The sequence below is a fragment of the Rhinopithecus roxellana genome, chromosome 14, assembly GCF_007565055.1.
Source record: "Rhinopithecus roxellana isolate Shanxi Qingling chromosome 14, ASM756505v1, whole genome shotgun sequence".
Classification (NCBI taxonomy): Eukaryota; Metazoa; Chordata; class Mammalia; order Primates; family Cercopithecidae; genus Rhinopithecus; species Rhinopithecus roxellana.
In genome coordinates this window covers 35,544,603-35,561,749 of record NC_044562.1, presented here as the reverse complement: position 1 = coordinate 35,561,749, position 17,147 = coordinate 35,544,603, and the positions used below count along the sequence as shown (strand labels likewise).

The window sequence follows — 17,147 nt, the reverse complement described above, 5'->3', positions numbered from 1 at the left end:
ACCTGTGATCTAAAAGATGCAGTTCTCTGGTAATGTTTTTTTATAGCCTGCATTGTTACCATTGAGCTTTATGCTATCAGTTGGTATAATTTTTTTTTCTGTTTGGCCATAATATTGTGAGCATATGAAATGGGCAATATGTCAGGAATAATTATGTCCTGTAGTGCTGAAACCCCAGCGTATATACTGCCTCTTTTATAGAAGAAACCAGTTACCTGTAGTCCTGTCGGTTTAACTTAGCAAAGACCATCTGTTTGTAGCCACCTCTTTTCTCACAGGAGCAATCCCTCTTCCACAAAGAACTGCTCCATGACGTCAAAAACACTTTTCTCTACAAAATGTTCTCTCCTGTCTTCATTTCTTTCTGTTTCTTCTAAACTGGGTTGCTTATTAGTGAATCAGCAAAGGTGGCACTAGATAAGAGGTGAAATAAAATGAATCTGATAGATAATGCTCTCAATGGAATAGACATGAATGTGCTTAGATAAATGTACAGCTACAGGAGGCTTTCTTATGGACAATAACTGTCCAAAAATATTTACATGTATTGGGGAGTCGAAGTTTATTTGCAACATCGAGCCAACTGATATTTGTCAACTACATTTACATTTAAATTTAATTTGAAATCATAAGGAACATTATGAGTGGAAAATAAATGGTTTCATGTGCCTAGAATTTAACAGTTTATATTTAATATATTTTTTTAGAAAAACATGTAAATGGTGTGAGAATAGTTCAGCTATTACTAAGCCATTCTGTGTTAGCAGTTATCTGGAAAAGACTGTCAATTTTATATAAAAACCCTTAGATAAATAGTATGAGTGTATGCAAAATTATACAGATAGATAATATTCTGCATCTTTCATCCCTCCTTCCCATTTAATGACAAAGTACTGTTTTACTAAATATGACAACGTATATTTTAAAACCACTAGAAATTATAATACCTATATTTCCTGAAACTGGGGAGTAATTCAGAGGGAAATTGGGAACTTATCCAGTAGTGTGTGCTTGAGTTTATGTGTTTTATACACATATTGAAGAAGAATGGGGCAAGCCTGATATTTCTGCATATTCCATGGCATTTAGGGGATTTATCCAGAGCAGAGTGGAAATTTTTTGTTCTAACCCTCTTTGTTCATATGTTGCCACAGTGATCTATGAGTTAATAACTAATGGCTGTGGTATTTCAGTGCAAAAAGACAGTTGATCACCAAAATAACTCAGATATATAGTCCTGTTATAATCCTTGGAATAGTACTTAGTATCCAAGTATTTCCAAAATAAATTCAATAAGCTATAAATAGATAATAATGTCCATCTAATGTAATTACCAACAAACTTTTTCTTTGCAGTCAGTATTCATTCTTCCTTTAAGTGACCAGTTAGTGCTGTAAAAACAAGGTAGCATTCAGGAAAGCAACATGCACTGCAGTGATATAGAATAAACACCAAGTAAAAAAAAAGAATATATACTTGGAGTTGAGCCACCTAGGCACATATTTTTATAGTTAACTACAAATTGTAAATGATTTATTTGCAGTATGGGCTCTGATAGTGGATCCAGGATTAGATTTTTCTTATACCTAAAGAATATTTTCAATAATCAACAACTCATGTTGAATCTGAAAGTTCTCACATTGGTGGGCTAGATGTGACATGACCTTTAACCTTACCTAGTTTAAACTCATGCCAAACCAGCCTGGGGTCATTTTGGGCCTTGAGTGGATTTTACTACAAATTTGTGTTGTCTCTAAGTTAAAGTCACTCCTGCCTGATTGGTTTAGTTTTCAGTTTTATTAAATATACAGATATTAGGTACCATCCAAAAGTAAACAAGACTTCTGGGTAATTTTACTTAGCACAGTTTATGTTTTCCAAAAAAATTTAGAAATAATTTTATAAAAAGACATAAATATTGCTTGAAAAGTATTAAATTAGCAATGGTCAGAACATAGCTTAACAGAGAACATCTGAGAAGAAAGAAATGCAATAAGTGTGAATAGATATAACAAAGGAATATCTAACATGAAAAATGTGATTTTTATATTTTCACTTTGTGTCCCGCTCTGCCTAATACCAACAGACAGAAATAAGTCAACTGAACATGATGTAATGAGCAGAGAAAAGGGAAGTCATAATTCTTGGTTAAAGGAATGGTACAAAATAGAGGCCTCTAACTTGACATGGCAGAAAGAATAATGGGATTTTCAAGGCATCCCAGGAGATCTTTAGACATAGCTTCCTATCTTATAAGCAGTCCTTTTTCTCACTGCCTGCCTCTGCTGGCTGCCAATCCTATATATGAACACCATGAAGAAACATAATGAAGGCACATGTAAAATCTGCTCCACCCACAGATATTCAAGGTGCAAGATATCCAAGGTGCAAGCATTGCTGGAGGCTGTCTCTAGCTCTACATCCTTTTTCATCCTTCCTTCCTCAACTCTTACTTCATTCTTTATACATCTAAGTTTAAATTCAATAAAGCAAAGAGTCTTGCAATTCTCTGACATTGTCACTTCCGTAAGATGTAAAATTATATATTTTAGCCCAGCAAGTACCCAGCAGTCAAGTAGATGTGTTTAATTTTTACATTAAAATGTAAACAATAGGGAAAAGATTATTTGACCTAGTCCAAGTTGTGGTTGAAAACCTCTCTATCTACCATGCCTCTTGCATCACAGTGACTTAAAGTGCATTTCTGGATGGCCTGTAAGCATCACAACTGCATGCTGTTAAATTCAGCCACCACCAGCACACACGTTCTCTTCATACACGTACAAACTCATTGAGAACAGAAAATGCAGCAGTGATTTAAAAAGTTATCTAAAAAGCTTCATGGTCTTTAATCTTTTAAATGTTTTCTACTTGATCATGGAATAAAATGAACTGACAGTTTATCTCTTTTTTCTGTCTACCTTTTGCTCGAGAAGCAGAAGCTCTTCCAGAAAAACCCTAGCAGACTTTTGTTTATACCTGATTGTCTTGAACTTTGTTACATGGCAAGCCTTGATGAAAGGGAAGCAGGGACAAGGGTGTTGGAGATAGGTCAGCCCTATCACTCCTCTCTTATTTTAGCTCAGCTTAGAAACCTGTCCTGGCTGATTGTATTTTCGTCATCTGTGTAGTCCAAACTTGCAGTGACAGTTTTCCATGCTCAACTACTCTGATTAATAGAGCCTGCTTGTCTTTTCCTCATATGTGCTTTTATGAAGATCAATGAAAGGCTTCACCAAAGCCTCCGTATATAGATTACCCCAATCTGAGATTATAAAGAAGCAATCACAAGTGGATGACTCAAATTTAAGCCCCATAGATGATAAGTACGTATCTTAAAACATTTGGGGGTTTTGACATAAATCTTGACTCATTATCCCAATACCATTTAGGTCCATGTTATTCTAACTGTGGTCTTTACTATACATGTATTTATAGTACATAGTCTTAAGCGTTTACTTTCAATTTATATACTTATCTCATCATGGACCATTAACAAAGAGTTGGCATACCAGAGCCAGTTTGCCAACCACATGTCATATGAAATAAATATGCTTGTAGTCTGATATTTTTGTTCCTCACTGACATGTGGTAAACATCTCTCTGCATTTCTTTTGTTTCTTTTGTCATTTTGATGATAAAATGCATAATTCTTGGTATACCATTTAAATAAAATTTGATCATAATTATTTGATATTAAAACTGACCAAGGATTATTTATGTCATGTAAATGTAAAGTTAGTTGAAAGCTTTTCAAGCTTTATTGATAATACTAACAGCCACTCATCCCAACTATAGTTTCTCTCTCTATAATTGCTAATTTTTACTGGTTTACTTTTAATGTAATTGGGTTAGCTAGGCTCACTCATAAAATATTAATGTTTACATTGATTTCTTTTGCTTTAAATGACAGCAAAAAAGACATTCTTTTGTCACCCCACAACATTCTTAGGGAGAACTGTGGTACGTTATGAGACTAACTATTGCCTGAATATTACCTGTGCATTACTTAAGGGTGAATCTGCAACCAGTTTCAGGGCCAAAAACAAAAGGCCATAATTTGATAAAAATCTTATTGCCTGATAGCTCGCAGACATCTGTCAGCAGTTTTGGTTTCTTTTAAAGGGCAGCACATGGCTGACTGATCTCATAGTAGGATTTATAAGTATAATTATTGCCATATAATTCAACAAATCACTTTTATCACTGGAAACCTAAAACTTTCAAATTTTTACTTTTTAGCCATTGAGATTTTAGGGAAATAGTCTTCTGTCCAATACATTTAATTTCCAAAGAAAGTCTTCACTAAAATTTAAGTAGTTTAATGACAAAATAGAAATGAAAATTTTGTCTTAAATTTTTTTTTTTTTTGCTTTTGCATTTAGAATATTCCATGGATATAAAAAATATAATAGCTGGGCCTTTTAGGATTACATTGTTTATTAATCTCAATAATCAGTTGTCCTTATTAACATTCATGATTAACATACATAGCTGACTGACAAGGGAAATTTGCTTGCATGAAAAAATAGGCTTATTTGCAGAGGCTGAAAAATGCTTTAAAAAGTGCTCATTCTAGAGGCTCACTGCTTTCTAAGCACATTCTACTGTAAACTAGCATACAGACAATTCACGAAAATAACCTTTCTGAGCTTGGGTCTACCTCTCTCATAAGGTTATTATATGCATAAAATGAGACATTTTATGTAAATCAGTGAACACAATTCCTACCACATAATATGTACCTGATAATTTATGGTTATTGTACAGAAGCTTATTTCTTAGTTACTGGGTAGAAGCAGTTTGTGTTTGGAAATGAGAATACTAATTTGGACCAAAATAAGAAACAGAACAAAATATATTCGCATAAATAGATATACCTGTTTTAAATGTCCCTGAATGAATTCCTATGTGATTAAAAAAAAAAGTCTACAGAATGATGATGAGATAAATTGCACATCAAGAAAACTAGATCAACGACAAAGAGGTATTGTTTAAAACATTAAACAGTTATATAAATGCATTTTTAAACTTTCAAAGAATAGACAACTGTACATTCTTTGTACAGTGGTGTGAGAAGGTGTCAATGAGCAAGCAAAACTTGCAGGCAAGATGGAGACAGAATTATTGGAAGCCTGTCCAAGGGTGCCTGGGTAGTCTATGACAAAAGGGCAAAGGCTAAATGGAACAGATGTATGGTCATGTGGAGACCAGAAAGCAGAGAGGCCTGACCACTCTATCCAAAGCAACCCCGACAAGATACACCCTTTTAGTCCTTCATCCTGTTTGTTCCCTTTATATCATGTTTCACAGTCTATAATCATCTTCTTTTTCTATTTCTTTAACTGTCAGCAACCTAGCTCTCACAATATAATGTAAGTTCTACCAGGGCAGAGTCCTTGTCTGTCTTTTACAGCACTCTGTTCATAAATACCCAGCACTGTGTCAGGCATGAAATAAAATGATGTTCAAAAAATAAAAAATGAATTGATAACAAAGAATATAAGCTGAAAAATAAATGATTCTTTCAGCAAACATTACTGGGTAAACTGTGGAATTACACTGTCAAGTATTAAAGAACTCCCTGACAGCTTCACCATACCACATTATCTTCCACCACAGAACTGTGTTGAATAAGCCCCCCACTGCCACAGGAGGAGTCCTCATAGCTCACAGTGAAGCTGGAGTATAAAGCATAAGATTCTCACCTTTGAAGTTTAAATGCATGGTCCAGGTGTATGAAGGAAAGATTTATGAGAATCTAATTACTTTGACTTTTTCCCTCTTCTAAGCAAATAAAGAGTCCATGGGCAAGGGCAGGGGAGAGGGGAAGAAGAAAGTATATGAAAGTTATTGGGGCTTGAGAACAATGAGGAGTGATGATGATGAAATTATTTAGTAAAATGTAGGAAAAATTGTACTTCCAGATAATTAAAAGATTTACAGATGAATCTGTAGAATCTGGACAAATAACAGTGGCTAAGAACCATACAGCTTCCCCCTCCTTCCACCGAAATAACATTATGTAAGTGTTTTGGAACATACATGTCACTCCAAAGAGAAGGAATAGATGGAGGTAATGAATACTAACCTGACTAAGTGCACTATGAATTGTCAAAATTCCTCTCCTATGGGATAAAAAAGAGCTCAATACAGAAACATGCAATATGCAAGTCGTTGTTTTTGTTTGTTTTTTGAAATGGAGTCTTGCTCTGTCACCCAGGCTGGAGTGCAATGGCCCAATCTCAACTTACTGCAACCTCCACCTCCTGTGTTCAAGCAATTCTTCTACCTTAGCCTCCCAAGTAGCTGGGACTACAGGCCTGTGCCACCATGCCAGGCTAATTTCTTTTTTTTTTTTTTTTTTTTTTTTTTTTTTTTTTTTTTTTTTTTTTTTTAGTAGAGAGAGGATTTCGCTGTGTTGGCCAGGCTGGTCTCCAAATCCTTACCTTAGGTGATCCACCCGCTCTGGTCTCCCAAAGTGCTGGGATTACAGGCATGAGTCACTGCCCCTGGCTGCAAGTAGTTTCAATAGAAGGGATAAATAGAAGCTTTGCAAAGTTTACACCTGAGGAACCACTATGGTGTAGTCTTATTTGCAAAAATAGTTATACATTAAATATAAGTACATACACCAATATGTATCCCCCGCAACACACAAAGTTCCAGTATGTTCTGTTGTAATCCATAGGAATCTCTTGTTTCAAATACTTCTCAATTATTCTTTCACTTGTATCTAAGTGCTTCTTGGTGAGAGGTACTATGCTATGCATTGCCTAGCAATGTTTTATATGGGCAGGTTGATGTAAATCAATTCAAAATGGGAAAGTAAAATCTTGGCAAACAAATGTTTTCCTTAGCTATGATTATGAAATCTAAGTACTCATTCATCTACCCATTAATTCATTCAAAAAGAATTGTCCCTTTTATCAGAAAGCAAGAGTTTTTCTAGATTTTATTAGCAATTTAACATCTCACTGGCCCATCTGAACAATATCACAGTATCAACTCCCCTAGCTTGAAGGGAAGCTGAGAAACAGGTTCTTTCATCTACTCTAGCAGAAGACAGCAAGGAAGAAAAAGTCTGGGAATTAGTCATGTAAACAATAATGTCTGCAATAACAAACCTTGGGTTAAGACGAATCTTCCTAGCCAAATATTGGCTATCTAAGCTGTCCAGTTTTTCAGGTTACTTTTATGACTCCATATCACTTAACCTTTTTTTTCTGGTCAGAAGAAAGGATGGAATTGGCAGAAAAATATGTAAAGAGAATGAAATAGGCTCCAAACTTTTGGACAAACTACTACTTTGAGCTATTCTCTCTAGCCATACGTCTTCTCCTTTAATATCAAAATGCACTACGATTTAAGAGATTTTTGTATTGGACGGACCTTGAGAACATATGACTTTAAAAGCTGAGGGTTTATTCCAGCAATTCCATCCAGAATTATAAGAAGCCCAAGTTATGAGAAACTGGGTTAGGGAGGTGAGAGTGTCTGCCCCTTCTCTGCCCACACCATCCCTTTTTTTGCATATCTACTTCTCCCTGGATACCCACATCTCATGTAGCTCAATCTCTCACTTAACCATGTGAGATGCATTTGCTAAGGCTAGAATGAAAGTCTTCAAAGGAAATTCAAAAAGCATTGTCAATAAAGCACTAGTTAGACCATTAAGTATATTTGAAAGTGTAATGAGGATCTAAAGGGAAATTTTGTCTTATTCCGTACAGTCTCTCAAAGATGTTGTATATGCATTCAACACATTTATAAAGCAAGTACCATTTGCCAAGCACTGTATTACAAAGTATGTATATATCTCCTGAATTTAATCTTTGTTTACGCACAATCATAGTGCAGTGTCTGAAAATTACATTTAGATCTGATTCTTCAAACCATAAATTAAAATAATTGAAATTCCATATTTTAGAATAAAAGGGACTTATTAAACTAAATATCTGGATCTATTTCTCTGTATTTCAAAACCAGACATTCTTTGGTACCTAATCCACATAGAATATTTCTTCATATCCATAAAAATGCAGAGTCTTTGCAAATGTAATTGTCAGTCTTCAGAGGCTAGATAGTTTTACTTCTAAGTCTCTTCCTGTCCTTATGTTTACCTGCTATGGTTCTGAATACTAATTTAAGGAATTCTTTTGATATTACACTGAACTCCTATTTTTCAAATTTGAAAATCTCTGTTACCGCAATTAATTCCACACTTCTTAAGCAACACATCTATTTTTTTAACTCATCCTTTACTCATACCAGAGAGAGTCATCAACTAATTTCATGACAATCACTTACTGATTCAAGTATGGGGTCCTGCATCCCTTTCTGTGCTTCATTTGTAGCAAGGTATGTCGTCAGTCTGGGTGTAATTTAGGAGGAAGCAGATAACATTTTATACATAGCAACATCTCTTGTCCAGGAAAGAGCTCAACTCTTTACACAGGAATTGTGGTCTTTTTACCTTTTAGTTGGGTGAATGTTCACTTTCAGAATTAACAAATCCATTTGTGTAAGTATGTTGTATTGCATAGATTTGTGCAGTACTTCTCAAAATGATTGTGAGACTCCTGTAAGCTTTTGGCGAATGACAGACTCACAACATCTGATGTGAAATTAACATCAGAAAGCAGAATTTGCATCTGGCCACCAGGCCTTTAGTCATCAAACCAGCAAATGGAACTAATGTGGAATAATAATGAGAGAGCTGGCTTTTGAGAACAGAAGACTAAAGGGGAATTTTAGGAAACATGCAGTTCACATTTAAAAAAAAAATTCACCACAGCTATTAAACACTGAATGCATCTTATTTTTCATGTCAGCTAGGGTTATCATTGTCTCTGCCAGGACATTCACGATTTGTCTGCTACAAGTAAGGTTGTTGAGAAGTCTTTGATAACCATTTTAAATGCCAGTCAGGTAAACAGTCTTCTTTTCTCTGGACAAAGCTCTATATACCTGTGCATTTTGCATATTTTAAAATATGGGCTTGAATTGGGAGAATTTTTCAAGACCGCAGTGAAATGTGATCCTAGGAGACTATCACAAAAGCAGCAAATGCTAAACATGATTTTTTGTATTGAATGCATAAACACCTTTTTTTTTTTTCGCATTTTTCTCCAGGATATTTTGATGGAACTATTGAAAATACTCTAGGGAAGAGAAAAGTTTTTAAGAAGTACTTTAAAAAAATCAACTTAATTATATAGTTAACTCCTTTATTTGTAAACTAATTTATGTAATTCAAGTAGAGATATGTGCTTGTCTACCAAAAACTGAGCTCCTATAGATTATATTTTTGCATTATCAAAATTATCAACAATCCCCTTTAACAACTAGTAAATGCCATGTAGAAGTTTCCCAAATTGGGATCATATAGTTGGGAAAAAATTGAATGAATAAAAATTTTAATTGAGTGAACCAGTCTCCAGAATGAACATCCTACTCTGAGATTATCTTCCACTTTCCTGTTTTGCACTATCAAGCTCTGTCTGATATTTCCTTTTTCTCTTTTTACCTTGATGCATGCACGTAGACATATGCAGCCACACACCTATTGCTCTCTACACAGTCATACTACAATGTTACTACAATATGCTCCACGTCTTTCCTCTGTGTCTGCCTCAATACTGGTAATCTCTCCCCTCCTCCTGGCACTACTCTTGGGGTGAAAGGTAGTTGACTAAGATTGAAAGGGAATATGAGTGGGACCTTTACAGGCTTCCTCTCCTCCCCACTTGCCAGATTGTGTTGTTTGCTTTGGAATTTATAGAGGAGAAATAATTTGAAAATTTTTGAACAGTGCACTTCAATTTTCTTCTTCATGTACGTCCCCAAATTTTGAAAATGAATATATACCCTCATATAAAATTGATAGCTCAAATTATTTTTATAAATTTAAATGGCTACAAAGACTATTATACACCCTCATATACAATTGATAGCTCAAATTATTTTTATAAATTTAAATGACTACAAAGACTATTATCTCCAGCCTGTTGTATATGATATATCATTACAGATCAAATGTTTATGTCTGCCTTAAATTCATATGTTGAAGTCCTACCCCCAAATGTGATGGTTTTCAGATGTGGGGCCCTTGCAGGATATTAGGTTTAGATGCCATTATGAGAGTGGGAGCCCCATGATGGCACCAATGTCCTTATGAGAAGAGAAAGAGCCTGGAGCTCCCTCTTTACCATGAGAGGACAGAAAGAAGGTGGCCTTCTGCAATTCAGGAAGGCGCCCTCACCAGATCTCATGATAGCACCCTGTTCTTGGACTTCCAGCTTCCAGAACTGTGAGAAATAAACTGTTTTGTTTATTAGCTAACTGGCCTATGGTATTTTGTTAGAGCAACCTGAGCTGACTAAGATAGAAATGCGCTGTAAATACATATTTGTCAAAAGCTTGTAACCACAGGTTTAGATTATTCAATTTATAATAAATGGTAAAAAGCCAGTCCTCATTATCAAACCAGTCTGCCAAATCAGGCTTACTATTGGTCAGAAAAGTCTACCTCAATTATCCATTCTTCTTCTGAATTCTAGATAGAATCACAGAATGACAGAATTGTAGAACAGGAGAATAATTGATCAATCGATAGACGGACAGATAGGAAAGAGACCACCTAGCAGAAGCAGGGGGTCCTTCACTGAGATATTTTTGATTTAGTGAGAAAAAAGGCACAGCCACTTTCAGTAACACTTATCGAAAATCTCTTTGGTTGCCTGGCCAGACTCTTCCAGTGGGAGCTATGCATTTTCAAATTGCTCCTTGGTTGGTATACCAAATGTTATACCTTGAGCAGTAATTTGCTTCTCTTTAGTAAGGTAGGAAAAGTGTGATGATGAAAACAGAAGTTAGAAAGGAAAAACCAGGGCCACGCATGGTGGCTCACTCCTGTAATCCCAGCACTTTGGGAGACCAAGGTGGGCAGATTACTTGAGGTCAGGAGTTTGAGACCAGCTTGGCCAACGTAGGGAAACCCCTTCTCCACTAAAAATACAAAAATTAGCCGAGTGTGATAGTGCATGCCTGTAATCATAGCTAGGTGGGAAGCTGAGACAGGAGAATTGCTTGAATCCGGTAGGCGAAGGTTGCAGTGAGCCAACATCACACCACTGTGCTCTAGCCTGGGCAACAGAGTGAGACTCTGTCTCAAAAAAAAAAAAAAAAAAAAAAAAAAAAGAAAGAAAGAAAGAAAGGAAAAACCAGGATGCTAGGAATCAGTCTTAGAAAAGAGTTCACATAGAATTTGAGGTTCTAGAAAATGATTTCCATATAGTTATGTGTCCATGTACTTATAAGTAATTATTTGTGATCCCAAAGGAACATGTACAATTTGAAGATCCTTGCTTAAAATGGCTTTAATATGCAAATTCCTGAACTTCATTTCTATTAGTTTCTTATTCAAGCAATCTGAATGAATCATTGGACATTACTTTGGGGGGGAAAAAACAGGACTAGGACAAAAGAATGGGTTATTAAGGAAGTATTGCTCTAAGAGAAGCTAAAGAGTTTACTACACAGGTTGAAAGACTGAAGACACGCAAGTTCATGATTCCTTTCTAGGTAGAAGTCTATGACAATTTGAACAAAAATTAGAGGGCTTCAAGAAATGAAGCATTCTGCCTTTCCACTGATGGTGCTCATATTAGTGATAAGTTCAGAATATATTAAGGAAGGCACACAAATGATTGATATAGAACAGTGTAGTCATTTTCTCCTTCACTGCTCTACTTTCCTTAATGTTTCTTTTTATTCCTGATGCCTTAAGAAAATAGTGCCTCTGTGAAATAATTAATGAATAATGTTAAATTTGTTACTGAGTAACTTTACAATCCTGGCGAAACACCTGATTTTCTATTTCTTAGGAAAAAAATGGAGATTTGTTTGTTCTATAAAAGATTGGTTCTGCCGTCTTAGGAGCAAAATCGAGGAGAAAATAGTATTTTGTTTGCAGAGTTTATTTAACTATGTTTAGCTATTGTCTTGTAATATATTCTTTCAAAAGCTGTTTTCGTTTCTCTTTGTCATATATTATAGTTTGTTCTGTTTATTGCACTTAGTAGTATTGTATATTCCTTTATATTTTTTTGTACTTTTCCAAAGAGACAGTTCTAATATTTTATGGCATTTGGGATGGTTTTGTTTTTCTTAAGTGTCTTTCATACACTGTATCTTCTGGTTAACAGAGACCCATGGGTAAGCAAAATACTCTGTTTACAAAATTGTGCCCATATATGATTATTGCTCTGTTGCTGTAATGCATTTTAAAAAATAAGTAATGAAACTGCAATAAGCTTCTATCTTACATCAAGTTCCCCTAGAACAGCTTGAGATTTTGCAGTGGGGATTTGTATGCATCAGAGAGCTTTTAAAAGAAACCCAAATGGAATGAGAGAAGCAGAGAAGGGACAGAAGCCAAGTGACGATGAAGTTTTAGCTCAAGTCTGTTGTCAGCCTGGTCCTTCAAGGACCTCTGCTACATGATCAGTACTATAGAGTTGTCCCAAGTTGTCCCATCTAGAGGCAAAGCGACCAAGCTTTGTATCCCCATATTGTATCCCCAATGGGTACTGGCCGTTAAGGCCACTGGTGTAGAGGGTGAGGCATAATTTCTCAGACGTTTCCAAGCAAAATGGATTTTATGAAAAGATAATTTTAAGAAATACATCTATGAGCAATTAGCAGCCAATACTTCCAGTAGCTGGTGGATGGGTGCTGTCCTGGCCAGAGAAAGGGAACTGGGAGGAGCTCTGGTTGCCTCTACCGGAACTGCTGCACCAAGATACTCATCCAATTAAAATGTTAAGAGCTTTTGCTAAAATTCATTAACATCTAATTCAAAGAGATCTTTCCTCTGTGTGTGTGTGTGTGTGTGTGTGAGAGAGAGAGAGAGAGAGAGAGAGAGAGAGAGAGAGAGAGAGAGAGAGAGAGAGAAGGGGGTACAGCTCAAAGCTATGTCTGCCAAGATTTTAGGCAGAATGGTTCAGTTACAAAAAAGATACTGGCAGTAATAAATCTGTGTGCTTTATTTGCTGTGTAACCTTGAGTAGTTACTTAACTTTTCTGAATCCAGTTCATCATCTCTGCAACTGCTGTCATGGGTATCTACCTGAGGATTATTGTGAAAAATAATTGTGTCAAGTTGCTGACAAAAAGGAGATACTCACTATATGATGGTTCCTGTTTTATATTTAGTACAGGTTATTGCCCTCCATTTCATGACCTCAGATACTTGCTTTGAAAACAAAACAAAAAATAAAACCAGATGAGAAGATGTGGCTATATCGGTGCAAATGTTCTCTCTACTGCAAAAAACAAAACAAAACAAAACGCTCAACACTGAGTATCATCTCTGTATAAAAAAGTAGATCATTTAGCTTTATATTTTTAATGATAAAATTCTCAGGCACTACCAACGTTAATAAAGCAATGCACCATCCAGATGCACCACTGTATCAGCAAAATTGGTTGGCATTCTTTAGAGATTTTTTAAAGAGAATGACTCCTTATATAATACTCAACTATTTTAGTCAGAAAATGCTAAACACAACTTGGACAAGCAAGATATTATTTAAGACTATAACTGACTCATTCTAAAGTAATGCATTATATGACCAGTAGGCTCAAATAGTTGGCGAGTTGTCATGGGACTTTTGCTTTTTCTAGTAGTTACTACGAGATGGCAATACATGAAAATTCACTTCAATCTTGATTAAAGACAAAATATGCCCTGGATCTTTAAAATCTGCTATAGGCAAACCCATCTACCTAGACCATAATGGTCATGAAGTATATGCACTGTTACACATATATGTACTCATTGACTGTATCCTCTCCCTCATACTTAGTCAGAGACACTATACTTTCACTTTACAAACTGTTCTACTTTGTATATTCTAGTTTGTATATTTGGTATCTGAAATTACAGGAAAATTAGAAGCAGGAAAATGAGATAGAAGACCGATACACACAGTAAAACTTCACATTGTCAAATTGACATCTAATAGCCCAGAGCAATAATTCTTCAAATTTGTGTATATTTCACTAGCATAAGATATATTTGTGCACATTATTGCATTAGATATTTATAACACAATAGAAGTTTGCTGGTCAAATAAATGTTCTCATTTTACATGTGAAGAATGACTCAGGATGTTTCTGACACTTTTAAAGTCACAAAGTTAATAAAATGGCAAAAAGCGATGTCGGATGCATATAGTAGATCACTAAATTTGCATACTTGTCATATTGTTAGATTTTAAGAAAGGAGGATTTTTCCTGATAACTCAGAAAGCCCTGTTTCTGAATCCATTTGGTATAGGGAAAAATTCTGCACATTTACTACTAGGACTGGAATATACAACTATATCTTTTAGTTAATACACATTTATTATACAGCATCTATATGTGGTAGCCATTCTATTAAACCCTGGGGATTTGGGGGTGAATAAGGAAAACATATCCTGGCCAGTATAAAGCTTATAGTGTAATGCAATAGGCAGATAAAAGTAGATACAAAAAATAATTATAATACATTTTGAATGACATGAATGAAAGAAAATAACCAGCAGAACCTACAGGGATGGCCTCTTGAGAAAGTGATATTTAATATGAAACCTAAAATAGGAGGAATAGTCTGCCAGGAAAACAAATAACACTTCCAGGCACAAGGAATGGTTTGTATAAAAGCCATAAGGGTGGAAAATTCTTTGCAAGTTATAGGAAGAGTTAAAAATCAAATGTAGGAGGAGCAGAGTGACCAGGAGAAGATACTGAGTTCAAACATAGACAGATAGATGATTGATTGATTGATTGATTGATAGATAATTTGAGAGATATATAGACTTGACATATTTCAAGCACAGAATGTTATTATTCAATTTACATTTTACAAAGATTAACACCTCTAGGAAAAGAATTACAGGGGGTTAGCACTGGAAATGAGGAGACCACTGATGGGACTATTATAGAAGTGCAAGATTGAACTAGAAACGGTGGTGGAGGTGGAGATAAGTGATGTATTAGAACAAACTTTACACATAAAGCTGAAAGGACATGGTGATGGATTAGAGATGGGAGTACAGAGGTGAGTAAGGCAAGTGACTTGACCCCCTTGGTTTTCTAAATCCAGTGACTAAATAGTGTGTCATGTCATTACTGAGATGAAGAGGACTGGGCAAAAGTAGAAAACAGAATCAGGAGGGAAAACAGCAGTTCATGTTGATACTTGGCAAGTCTGAGATTCCTATGAAAATCAGGTGAAATTCAAGTGGAAAAAAAAAAAAAAACCAAAAAAAGAAAAAAACTAGCTATGGAAGTCTAGATTCTGAAGGGGAATTCAAGCTGGAGTTATGAATTTGAAGTCACCAACATTATGATTTTATTTAAAGTCAAGTGAACAACTGCTATCTTCCAGGATCACAGAGACAATAATACCAGTAAAAATGCCCAGGACTGAGCTGGAGGAATACCGGTACCTAGTGGTCTTTCTACTGTATTATAGTACTTCCTTAGAAAAATTTTCAAAATAAGTGTAAAAAATTACCAGAGGCAGAATTGCCCATATTTAATAATAATGAAAATTTCAGGTCCTTAAAGAAATATGTTCACTATGTTTTCTTAACCCCGTGTTGAATGTCCTAACCACCAGTATTGTATGCCCCGGGAAGGTGGAGATATAGGACAGAGAGGAGAAACCATGTCAGAGAGACAGAAATCAACATGCCATTTCAATCTTTCCCCTTTGTTCTTTGAACTTCTCTACCCTTTTCTCCCTGTGGAGCCTTGGCATCTTAAGATCTTTAGCATCAGAACTTAAGCATGGAAGAATTTCACGTCTTGATGCCTTATCTCTTCTGCATCCAGAGGAGCTTCATGATGCTTAGATACCACTTAACAAATAGGAAAACAGAAAAGCTACTCTAAGATAGTAGACACAGAGTCTATTCGTATTGACTGTTTAATAGTTCAGGGAATGCACAATAAAGGCAACTATCATTGCTAAATTCAGAATGGAAAAATGGTAAATATCACTTAGTCCCAGAATATTCTCCTAATTCCAACTGAAATACACACTACAAACCAAGAAAAATGCAAAAGATGCTTAGAAACAGTAAAGAAAACAATTGGAGAAGAAAGAGCAAAACCCAAAACCCATCTACTACTACGTTATTTGTGGTTGAATTAAAAAAAAATGCATCGTATACAAACTAGGAAAATTTCTTAATTTAATTGGATTTAAGTATCAAAAACAAAATACTAATTTGCTGAGCTAAAAATAATGTAGGGAAAAACTGAAGGATAGTATAATGCACTGAATCATATAGCACAATATAATCCATCAAAACCACAGAGCCTACAATTTTCTCGCTTTATATTAGGTTGAAAAATGACTTCAGAGTATGTGCATGTAAGAATAACTGATGAGAAATCTAAGTGGAGGGAAGACCACTTGATGCCAGCTTCGTATGATAATGTATAAATCTAACAGCCATAATTAATAATAGTTAAAGGCTTAAATGGCCCCAGGGATATTCAGTTAGCAGAAGACAGGTACACCTGCCAATATGAAGCTTTGGAACATTACTTAGAGAAAGTTAGGGCAATTAACCTGACTACATTTCACTCAATTTGGAGTAAAAATGAATGTTGTGAAAATAATGTCGGTCAGACATTGACTTGCAATATTATTTAGAGTTCTGGTACAATATATCTTAAACACTATTCATTTATAGTTTTGAAATCAGTGAATAAATCTCAACATGCAATTTATACAGACAAAATAAATGAGAAAAATGCTTACTGAATTTATATTCCCATTTTGGCATTAATATCATTTTTAAAGACTGTTAGCTTTATTTGGAAGTCAGAGAATTTCTGAATTAATAAAGTTCACATGAAAATAAAACATTGTGTTTTGGACATAGTCTACTATATGAATGGACTAAATGGTAAATCTCCATAGTGATAATTCTCAAATCTCCTACACATTTACTGAAAAGTAAAAATATCATTGTCAGTGCAAATAAAGTATTATTGACATTATTAATAAAACTGTGTTGGGTACTCTGTACAACTTCTTTTAAAAGTATTTTCTTAGATTTTTGTTTCTTCAGAGCTCTACT

The 17,147-nt window shown here is 35.2% G+C and overlaps 1 protein-coding gene across 1 annotated transcript in view; it reads left to right on the top strand.

The window, feature by feature from the left end:
* LOC104669232 (sperm-associated antigen 16 protein) overlaps positions 1-17,147 on the top strand; it is a 677,326-nt gene that overhangs the window by 433,224 nt on the left and 226,955 nt on the right. The gene's annotated exons all lie outside the window — the stretch shown is intronic.